The sequence below is a fragment of the Macaca nemestrina genome, chromosome 11, assembly GCF_043159975.1.
Source record: "Macaca nemestrina isolate mMacNem1 chromosome 11, mMacNem.hap1, whole genome shotgun sequence".
Taxonomy (NCBI): domain Eukaryota; kingdom Metazoa; phylum Chordata; class Mammalia; order Primates; family Cercopithecidae; genus Macaca; species Macaca nemestrina.
In genome coordinates, this window is record NC_092135.1 from 104,496,315 (window position 1) to 104,507,668 (window position 11,354).

General features: G+C 41.7%; 1 pseudogene; it reads right to left on the reverse strand.

Moving 5' to 3' along the window:
- Positions 1 to 9,972: 9,972 nt before the first annotated feature.
- LOC105468026 (heterogeneous nuclear ribonucleoprotein A1-like) lies at positions 9,973 to 11,149 on the reverse strand (annotated as a pseudogene).
- Between the last annotated feature and the right edge of the window lie 205 nt (positions 11,150 to 11,354).

Consider the following 11,354-nt stretch of genomic DNA (forward strand, 5'->3'; position numbering starts at 1 on the left):
CCTCAGCCTCCTGAGTAGCTGGGACTACAGGGGCGTGCCACCATGTTCGGGTAATTTTTTTTTCTTTTTCTTCTTTTTTTTTTTTTTAGTAGAGACAGGGTTTCACAGTGTTAGCCTGGATGGTCTCAATCTCCTGACCTTGTGATCTGCCCACCTCAGCCTCCCAAAGTGCTGGGATTACAGGCGTGAGCCACCGCGCCCGGCCCTGGTTGCCCATTTTTATGGTTATTTCTTGATGATATGCTAAACAAGGTCCTAAATTGGGCCTCTAACCCAATCTCATAATTTACCCGGGTACCCCACCACTTACCCCAAATCGGCCAATCAGTGCTGCAGTCTATTTCCTTTGGGGCGGGGGGTGGGCAGTTTCCTTCAGTATCATCCCCAACATGGTTCATCCTAAAGATGTTACCGGACCCCACCACTCACTTTAGTCCCTTCAGTGGTTCACCAGAAAGAGGTTACTGGACCCACCACTCACCCAAGTTAGCCTTTCGGTCGGGGGTTTCCTTAGTATTGTTGCTTCATGTCCACACCGACCCATGGGGTCTGGCAACATCCTTCTGATGACAAGGAGGCGACAATACTAAGGAAACCCCCGAGCCAAAGGCTAACTTGGGTGAGTGGTGGGGTCTGGTAACAATAGGAGGGAGAAACTGAACTGGGCAGGAATTGTGAAAAGTACTGTGCCACGGGCAGGGACATATTAGGTTTCTGCAAAAGTAATTGCGATTTTTTTCCATTAAAAGTAATGGCAAAAACTGCAACTACTTTTGCACAAATCTAATTCTTCATATAACTGTTATCAAAGTTGAGTCCTGGAACTTGGTATCATGAAATCAATAAAGTTTCTTAAGTATCCATCAGTCAAACTAGGCTCTGACTTCCTCGTGTTATCCTAGTAACCTCAGGGTGTTTATTAAGGAAGGTGTCAGGAGAAGTAACACAATTAACAGGACTTTTCTGTACTGTGTAAACTGGTTCTCAGTAAGTGTGTGTTTTTTGTCTTGATCTGTCACTTTCTTAAGGAGATGGTATTATTCCCCTTAGATTTCTGCACATGGAAGGTGATTGATGAGACAAATGGATTCCTCTAATAGTAAAAAGACTCATTATCACACCTCTCTCTCATCACCGATTGACTATATTTCTGGACATCCTCCCTTTGGTTGAGTTATAGCCAATGTTAATTGGGATGACTCATATTTTACTCTTAGTATTTACCAGTGACTTTTCTACCTGACATACGGCAACTGTAGTTTGACTTAAACACAAAGGGCCATTCCAAATAATAACAGATAAATCCAGAATGCATATTTGACTCCAGTTCAGGTCATTATAACTTTTTCATTTCTTTCTTTTTCATTATTATTATACTTTAAGTTCTAGGGTACATGTGCACAATGTGCAGCCTTGTTACACATGTATACCTACATGTGCCATGTTGGTTTGCTGCACCCATTAACTCGTCATTTACATTGGGTATTTCCCCTAATGCTATCCCTCCCACAACCCCCCACTCCCTGATAGGCCCCAGTGTGTTATGTTCCCCTCCCTGTGTCCTAGTGTTCTCATTGTTCAGTCCCCACCTATGAGTGAGAACATGTGGTGTTTGGTTTTCTGTCCTTGTGATAGTTTGCTCAGAATGATGGTTTCCAGCTTCATCCATGTCCCTGCAAAGGACATGAACTCATCCTTTTTTATGGCTGCACAGTATTCCATGGTGTATAGGTGCCACATTTTCTTAATCCAGTCTATCATTGATGGACATTTGGGTTGGTTCCAAGTCTTTGCTATTGTGAATAGTGCCACAATAAACATACATGTGCATGTGTCTTTATAGTAGCATGATTTATACTCCTCTGGGTATATACCCAGTAATGGGATGGCTGGGTCAAATGGCATTTCTAGTTCTAGATCCTTGAGGAATCGCCACACTGTCTTCCACAATGGTTGAACCAATTTACACTCCCACCAACAGTGTAAAAGTGTTCCTATTTCTCCACATCCTCTCCAGCATCTGTTGTTTCCTGACTTTTTAATGATTGTCATTCTAACTGGCATGAGATGGCATCACATTGTGGTTTTGATTTGCATTTCTCTAATGACCAGTGATGATGAGCCTTTTTTTTTTTTTTTATGTCTGTTGGCTGCATAAATGTCTTCTTTTGAGAAGTATCTCTTCATATCCTTCGCCCACTTTTTGATGGAGTTGTTTGATTTTTTTCTTGTAAATTTGTTTAAGTTCTGCGTAGATTCTGGATAATAGCCCTTTGTCAGATGGGTAGATTGCAAAACTTTTCTCCCATTCTGTAGGTTGCCTGTTCACTCTGATGGTAGTTTCTTTTGCTGTGCAGTAGTTCTTTAGTTTAATTAGATCCCATTTGTCTATTTTGGCTTTTGTTGCCGTTGCTTTTGGTGTTTTAGTCATGAAGTCCTTGCCCATGCCTATGTCCTGAATGGTATTGCCTAGGTTTTCTTCTAGGGTTTTTATGGTTTCAGGTCTAACATTTAAGTCTTTAATCCACCTTGAATTAATTTTTGTATTAGGTGTAAGGAAGGGATCCAGTTTCAGCTTTCTACATATGGCTAGCCAGTTTTCCCAGCATCATTTATTAAATAGGGAATTCTTTCTCCATTTCTTTTTATCAGGTTTGTCAAAGATCAGATGGTTGTAGATGTGTGGTGTTATTTCTGAGACCTCTGTTCTGTTCCATTGGTCTATATCTCTGTTTTGGTACCAGTACCATGCTGTTTTGGTTACTGTAGCCTTGTAGTATAGTTTGAAGTCAGGTAGCATGATGCTTTGTTTTTTTTTCTTGCTTAGGATTGTCTTTCCAATGTGGGCTCTATTTTGGTTCCATATGAACTTTAAAGTAGTTTTTTTCAATTCTGTGAAGAAAGTCATTGGTAGCTTGATGGGGATGGCATTGAATGTATAAATTACCTTGGGCAGTATGGCCATTTTCACGATATTTATTCCTCCTATCCATGAGCATGGAATGTTTTTCCATTTGTTTGTGTCCTCTTTTATTTTGTTGAGCAGTGATTTGTATTCTCCTTGAAGAGGTCCTTCACATCCCTTGTAAGTTGGATTCCTAGGTATTTTATTCTCTTTGTAGCAATTATGAATGGTGAATGGGAGTTCACTCATGATTTGACTCTCTGTCAGTCTGTTATTGGTGTATAAGAATGCTTGTGATTTTCATACATTGGTTTTGTATCCTGAGACTTCGCTGAAGTTGCTTATCAGCTTAAGGAGATTTTGGGCTGAGACAATGGGGTTTTCTAAATGTATAATCATGTCATCTGATTATACTAAATGTATAATCATGTCACAGGGGCAATGTGACTTCTTCTTTTCCTGATTCAATACCCTTTATTTCTTTCTCTTGCCTGATTGCCGTGGCCAGAACTTCCAACAGTATGTTGAATAGGAGTGGTGAGAGAGGGCATCCTTGTCTTGTGCTGGTTTTCATAGGGAATGCTTCCAGTTTTTGCCCATTCAGTATGATATTGGCTGTGGGTTTTTCATAAATAGCTTTTATTATTTTGAGATACGTTCCATCAATACCCAGTTTCTTGAGAGTTTTTAGCATGAAGGGCTGTTGAATTTTGTTGAAGGCCTTTTCTGCATCTATTGAGATAATCAAGTGGTTTCTATCATTGGTTCTGTTTATGTGAAGGACTACGTTTATTGATTCGTGTATGTTGAACCAGACTTGCATCCCAGGGATGAAGCCGACTTGATCGTGGTGGATAAGCTTTCTTGATCGTGGTGGATGTGCTGCTGGATTTGGTTTGCCGATATTTTATTGAGGATTTTTGCATCGATGTTCATCAGGCACATTGATCTAAAATTCTCTTTTTTTTGTTGTGTCTTTGCCAGGCTTTGGTATCAGGATGATGCTGGCCTCATAAAATGAGTTAGGGAGGATTCCCTATTTTCTATTGATTGGAATGGTTTCAGAAGGAATGGTAGCAGCTCCTCTTTGTACCTCTGGTAGAATTAGGCTATGAATCCATCTGGTCTTGGACTTTTTTTGGTTGGCAGGCTATTAATTATTGGCTCAATTTCAGAACCTGTTATTGGTCTATTCAGAAATTCCACTTCTTCCTGGTTTAGTCTTGGGAGAGTGTATATGTCCAGGAATTCATCCATTTCTTCTAGATTTTCTAGTTCATTTGTGTAGAGGTGTGTATAGTATTCTCTATGGTAGTTTGTATTTCTGTGGGATTGGTGGTGATATCCCATTATAATTTTTTATTGTGCCTATTTGATTCTTCTCTCTTTTCTTCTTTACTAGCAGTCTATCAATTTTGTTGATCTTTTCAAAAAACCAGCTCCTGGATTCATTGATTTTTTGAAGGATTTTTTTGTGTGTCTCTATCTCCTTCAGTTCTGCTCTGATCTCAGTTATTTCTTGCCTTCTACTAGCTTTTGAATTTGTTTGCTCTTGCTTCTCTGGTTCTTTTAACTGTGATGTTAGGGTGTTGATTTCCAGCTTTCTCTTGTGGGAATTTGATGCTATAAATTTCCCTCTACACACTGCTTTATATGTACCCCAGAGATTCTGGTATGTTGTGTCTTTGTTCTCATTGGTTTCAAAGAACATCTTTATTTCTGCCTTCATTTCATTATTTACCCAGCAGGTTGTTCAGTTTCCATGTAGTTGAGTGATTTTGAGTGAGTTTCTTAATCCTGGGTTCTAATTTGATTGCACTGTGGTCTGAGAGACAGTTTGTTGTGATTTCTGTTCTTTTACGTTTGCTGAGGAGTGCTTTACTTCCAATTATGTTGTCAAGTTTGCAATACGTGCTATGTAGTTCTGAGAAAAATGTATATTCTGTTGATTTGGTATGAAGAGTTCTGTAGATGTTTATTAGGTCCACTTGGTGCAGAGCTGAGTTCAAGTCCTGGATATCCTTGTTAACCTCTGTCTCATTGATCTGTCTAATATTGACAGTGGGATGTTAAAGTCTCCCATTATTATTGTGTGGGAGTCTAAGTCTCTTTGTAGGTCTCTAAGGACTTGCTTTATGAATCTGGGTGCTCCTGTATTGAGTGCATATATATTTAGGATAGTTAGCTCTTCTTGTTGAATTGATCCCTTTACCATTATGTAATGGCCTTCTTTGTCTCTTTTGATCTTTGGTGGTTTAAAGTCTGTTTTATCAGAGACTAGGATTGCAACCCCTGCTTTTTTTTGCTTTCCATTTGCTTGATACATCTTCCTCTATCCCTTTATTTTGAGCCTATGTGTGTCTTTGCACATGAGATGGGTCTCCTGAATACAGCACACTGATGGGCCTTGACTCTTTATCCAATTTGCCAGTCTATGTCTTTTAATTGGGGCATTTAGCCCATTTATATTTAAGGTTAATATTGTTATGTGTAAATTTGATCCTGTCATTATGATGTTAGCTGGTTATTTTGCCCATTAATTGATGCAGTTTCTTCATAGCATCGATGATCTTTACAATTTGGCATGTTTTTGCAGTGACTGGTACCGGTTTTTCCTTTCCATGTTTAGTGCTTCCTTCAGGAGCTCCTATAAGACAGGTCTGGTGGTGACAAAATCTCTCAGCATTTGCTTGTCTGTAAAGGATTTTATTTCTCCTTCACTTATGAAGCTTAGTTTGGCTGGATATGAAATTCTGGGTTGAAAATTCTTTTCTTTAAGAATGTTGAATATTGGCCCCCACTCTCTTCTGGCTTGTAGAGTTTCTGCTGAGAGATCCGCTATTAGTCTGATGGGCTTCCCTTTGTGGGCAAGCCGACCTTTCTCTCTGGCTGCCCTTAACATTTTTTCCTTTATTTCAACCTTGGTGAATCTGACAATTATGTGTCTTGGGGTTGCTTTTCTTGGGGAGTATCTTTGTGGTGTTCTATGTATTTCCTGAATTTGAATGTTGGCCTGCCTTGCTAGTTTGGGGAAGTTCTCCTGGGTAATATCCTGAAGAGTGTTTTCCAACTTGGTTTCGTTCTCCTCATCACTTTCAGGTACACCAATCAAATGTAGATTTGGTCTTTACACATAGTCCTATATTTCTTGGAGGACTTGTTCATTCTTTTTGCTCTTTTTTCTCTAAACTTCTCCCTTTATTTCATTAATTTCATCTTCAATCACTGATACCCTTTCTTCCACTTGATTGAATCAGCTATTGAAGCTTATGCATGTGTCACGTAGTTCTCGTGCCATGGTTTTCAGCTCCATCAGGTCATTTAAGGTGTTCTCCACTCTGTTTATTCAGTTAGCCAATCATCTAATCTTTTTTCAAGGTTTTTAGCTTCCTTGAGATGGGTTCAAACTTCCTCCATTAGCTCGGAGAAGTTTGTTATTACCGACCTTCTGAAGCCTACTTCTGTCAACTCGTCAAAGTCATTCTCTGTCCAGCTTTGTTCTGTTGCTGGCGAGGAGCTACAATGCTTTGGGGGAGAAGAGGTGCTCTGATTTTTTGAATTTTCAGCTTTTCTGCTCTGATTTCTCCCCATCTTTGTGGTTTTATCTACCTTTGGTCTTTGATGTTGGTGACCTATAGATGGGATTTTGGTGTGGATGTCCTTTCTGTTGATGTTGATGCTATTCCTTTCTGTTTGTTATTTTTCCTTCTAACAGTCAGGTCCCTCAGCTGCAGGTCTGTTGGAGTTTGCTGGAGGTTCACTCCAGACCCTGTTTGCCTGGGTATCACCAGCGGAGGCTGTAGAACAGAAAATATTGCAGAACAGAAAATATTGCTGCCTGATCCTTCCTCTGGAAGCTTTGTCACAGAGGGGCACCCACCTGTATGAGGTGTCAGTCGACCCCTACTGGGAGGTGTCTCCCAGTTAGGCTACCTGGGGGTCAGGGACCCACTTGAGGAGGCGATCTGTCCGTTCTCAGAGCTCAAACACTGTGCTGAGAGAACCACTGCTCTCTTCAGAGCTGTCAGACAGAGACGTTTGAGTGTGCAGAAGTTTCTGCTGTCTTTTGTTCAGCTATGCCCTGCCCCCAGAGGTGGAGCCTATAGAGGCAGCAAGCCTTGCTGCTCTGCGGTGGGCTCTGCCCAGTTTGAGCTTCCCAGCCACTTTGTTTACCTACTCAAGCCTCAGCAATGGCGGATGCCCCTCCCCCTGCCGGCTGCTGCCTTGCAGGTCAATCTCAGACAGCTGTGCTAACAGTGAGCAAGGCTCCATGGGCGTGGGACCTGCTGAACCAGGCACGGGATATAATCTCCTGGTGTGCCGTTTTCTAAGATGGTTGGAAAAGCGCAGCACTTGAGTAGGAGTGTCCCATTTTTCCAGGTACAGTCTGTCATGACTTCCCTTGGCTGGGAAAGGGAAATCCCCTGACCCCTTGCACTTCCCAGGTGAGGCAACACCCTGCCCTGCTTCGGCTTACCCTCTGTGGGCTGCACCCACTCTCCAACCAGACCCAGTGAGATGAACCAGGTACCTCAGTTGGAAATGCAGAAATCACCCGTCTTCTGGATCGATCACACTGGGAGCTACAGACTAGAGCTGTTCCTATTCGGCCATCTTGGAACAGCTCTCTCTTTTTTTTTTTTTTTTTTGAAATGGACTCTCATTCTGTTGCCCAGGCTGGAGTGCAGTGGCACCATCTTGGCTTACCACAATCTCTGCTTCCTGGGTTCAAGCGATTCTCCTGCCTCAGCCTGCCAAGCTGGGATTACAGGCCTGCACCACAATGCCTGGCTAATTTTTTTTTTTTTTTTTTTGTATTTTTTAGTAGAGTTGGGGTTTTACCATGTTTGCCAGGCTGGTCTCAAACCCCTGACCTCAAGTGATCTGCCTGCCTCAGTCTCCCAAAATGCTGGACCACACTCAGCCACTTTTTAATTTATTTCTGATTGCCATAATACTTCTAAGCCAATACTGACTGAGACCTGTTCTGTACCAGCCATGGTCCTGGGAACTACAGATAGAAAGATGATTAAGAATATGGTATTTGCTCACTGTGATAAGTCCAATAAAGGATTCACATATGTAACCCAAATGTCTCCAACAAGTTTCTGGCTTCTGGATGTGATGATTTCAACTGTTTTTCCCTATATGCATGTTAATTAATAGCATCACTCACCTTACCTTCTCACCTTACCTCAATCTTTCTTCTCTCTGTGAATCTACAAAAATGGGAGTTTATTTCTCATATAGTTTATGTCAACAGCCTATGTCTGCCAGCCTTCTGTTTCGGCAGCTTCCCTCATTGTCCCTCATTAATTATTATTAATGATTGTCCACATTGTCCACATTGATAGTGCCTAACTCTCTATTACTGTACTTGGAGTGTGTATCCAGGGGAACTAACCTGTTTGCCATCTTTGGTGTTCACTCCTTTCTCTGGTTTGTTGGTTACATTTTTTTTTGGCTCCACTCTTCAGTAGGGATTGGGACAACGGATGAGAGTGAGGTGGAAGAGAAAAAAGGTATCTTTCTGGCAGAATTGCTTAAGCTCATGATGATAAGGTTTTTTTTAACTTTCTTTTTTCTGATAATCTTGCTTTTTAGCCCCATAGTATATAGGGAACCAGGTGGATGGATGAGTGTGGCTTAAGTTGAGCCTCATTTGAACTCAGAACAAATGTTTCCATCCAGTCAACACTTATCCTCAGGCCTGGCTCACTGTGGCACACTCCTCTCTGGAGTCTGGCTTATGGTGGCCCTCTTCCCAAGCCCACTGGACATGCCTATATATTTCTGAGCCTTGGTTGTGGATAGGTTCAAACTCATTGCCATGGAGTCCTCAGGAGTCATGTAAATAAGTATGTTTTGATCATCTTTGCTGTTAACAAGTCTCTCTAAAACCTAGTGGCTTAAAATAAGCATCATTTTATTATCTCTCATAGTTTCATGGGTTGACTCAGGTGGGCAGTTCTGCTTGTTTCACTTGGAGTCTCTCATGTGGTTGCCGTCAGTTGGTGACTGTGGTTAGAGTCATCTGGGCTTTACTGGGATCACTGTGCCTGTTCATTCTCTAAGCAGACTCAAGACCTCTTCTGTTCTTATGACCACTCCATATGGCCTCTGTCGCAGAACTTCTTACGCGGCAGCTTAGGGTTTCTCAAAGCCAGCATTCCAAGATGCAGGAAACAAAATCAGTACATCCTTTTAAAGACTAGGCTTAGAAATAGTGTAGCATTACTTCTGCTTTATTCTACTGGTTAACTCAAGTCACAACCCAGCCCAGATTCAATGTGGGAGGGCTTTATGCAAGGATATGAATACCAAGTGCCATGGTACGATGGATGGCCATCCTTAGAGACTAGCCACCACAGTCCACCCTGTGTTTCTCAATGATGTATGTCCTTCCTCCATGCAAAATACATTTTTCTCCCTTCCAAGGCCATTAAAGTCTACTTATATCATGGCATTAGGTTTGAGCTTTAAATCCAGGATCATGTCACCTCAATCATATCTAGGCAAGCTTAAGGTTTCTTGGGTTTGGCTTAAGGTTTCTAAGGTTCTTGGGTTCGGCTACCGTGAACCTGAAGATTGATGAAGTAAAAAGACAAAGAATCTGCTTCCCACCCAACAGACAAATACAATGGCTAGGCAGTGATGAAAAATTGAAATAGAAATCCCATTCATGAAAGGGAAAATAGGAAGCATAGAGCAGTCGCTTGTTCATAGCAATTCTGAAATTAAGTTGAGAAAATGTTGCCAATTCTTTGACCAAATTCATTTCTACTCCCTAGAGTGGTCCTCTGTGGCTCTTGGTTCCACCACTTGGGCTTTTGTTTTCACCCTCTGAGTCATCTTTCCTTTTGCATAAGAAATGGCCTATATTTACAGCTGAGTAGCTTCCTCAGCTTTCTATCAATATAAACTTAGTGCCCAGCGACTTCTTTTCATTTTTTTAAAGACATTTATTCAGCATCATTATCAGACTATTACATTTAGCAATCAATCACATGGGTGCAAAAAAAAAAAAAAATCTACATTAAAATCCTTTGTTGGAATGCTTTACACTTTCCACAGAACAGAAACTAAAATAACCTGTTCTACAATTAGTTACAAATACAGTCCTCGAGTTTTTTGCCCATACACATGAGTATTTGTCTAAACCATGTCTTCTTTGTAGCAGCTAGACCATGCCACCACTGTGCTTGGCTGAGTTCACAAATCTGTTGTAACCTGTAGCTTCCCTGTCACTTCTCTGGCTCTCCTCTTCTGCTAAGCTTTGTTTCCTAATTAAAATCTTCTGCCACTGCCATAGTTACTGCTGCTACTGGAACAGCCATAGCCACCTTGGTTTCATGGTTTGGCTAAGTATTGGTCATCACCACCACAGGGGCCAGAGCTTCTGCCTCCAATCCTTCCTTCATGGGTCCAAAATTTGAAGACTGATTGTTGTAATTGCCAAAGTCATTGTAGCTTCCACCACCTCCAAAATTGCTTCCATCATTACCAAATCCATTATAGCCATCCCCACTGCCACCATATCCACCACCACCATGGTTGCCACCAAAGCCACCACAACCATTGAAGTTTCCTCCATGACCAAAGTTGTCATTCCCACCGAAACCACCTCCACAACCACCACCAAAGTTTCCAGAACCACTTCGACCTCTTTGGCTAGATGAAGCACTAGCCATCTCTTCCTTTGACAGGGCTTTCCTAACTTCACAGCTGTGGTCATTCACAGTACAGGTGTTTCTGAATGACAATCTTATCCACAGAGTCATCGTCGTCAAAGGTTACAAAGGCAAAGTCCCTTTTCATGCCACTGCCTTGGTCAGTCCTGATTTCAATCACTTCAATTTTTCCATCTGTTCAAAATAATCTCTAAGGTGATGTTCTTCAGTATCTTCTTTAATGCCACCAACAAATATCTTTTTCACAGTAAGTGGGCACCTGGTCTTTGAGAATCTTCTCTTGAGACAGCTCTCTTTGGTTCCACACTCTTCCATCCACCTTGTGTGGCCTTGCATTCATGGCTGCATCCACCTCCTCCACAGTGGCATATGTGACAAATCCAAAGCCCCTGGCGTGCTTGGTGTTTGGATTTCTCATGACCACACAGTCTCTGAGCATTCTCCATTGCTCAAAATGGCTCCTCAGGCTCTCACCAGTTGTTTCAAAGCTCAGCCCTCCAATGAAGAGCTTCCTCAGCTGTTCGGGCTCTTTGGGAGACTCTGATTTAGACATGACAGCAGGAAGAAGAGAGACTTTAATGATGCTTCTTTGGTGGCATCCACGGGCAGAAAGGAGCAAGCCGATGAACATATCTCAGACTTCTTTTCATTTTAAACTATGTTTGCGTCTTTTAGTCCAAGCTGATGGTACCTTATGAGTACAGATTTCTTAAACTGTGCAAGTGTCCTATAAATCTTACAGGGTCACTTGATTAGAC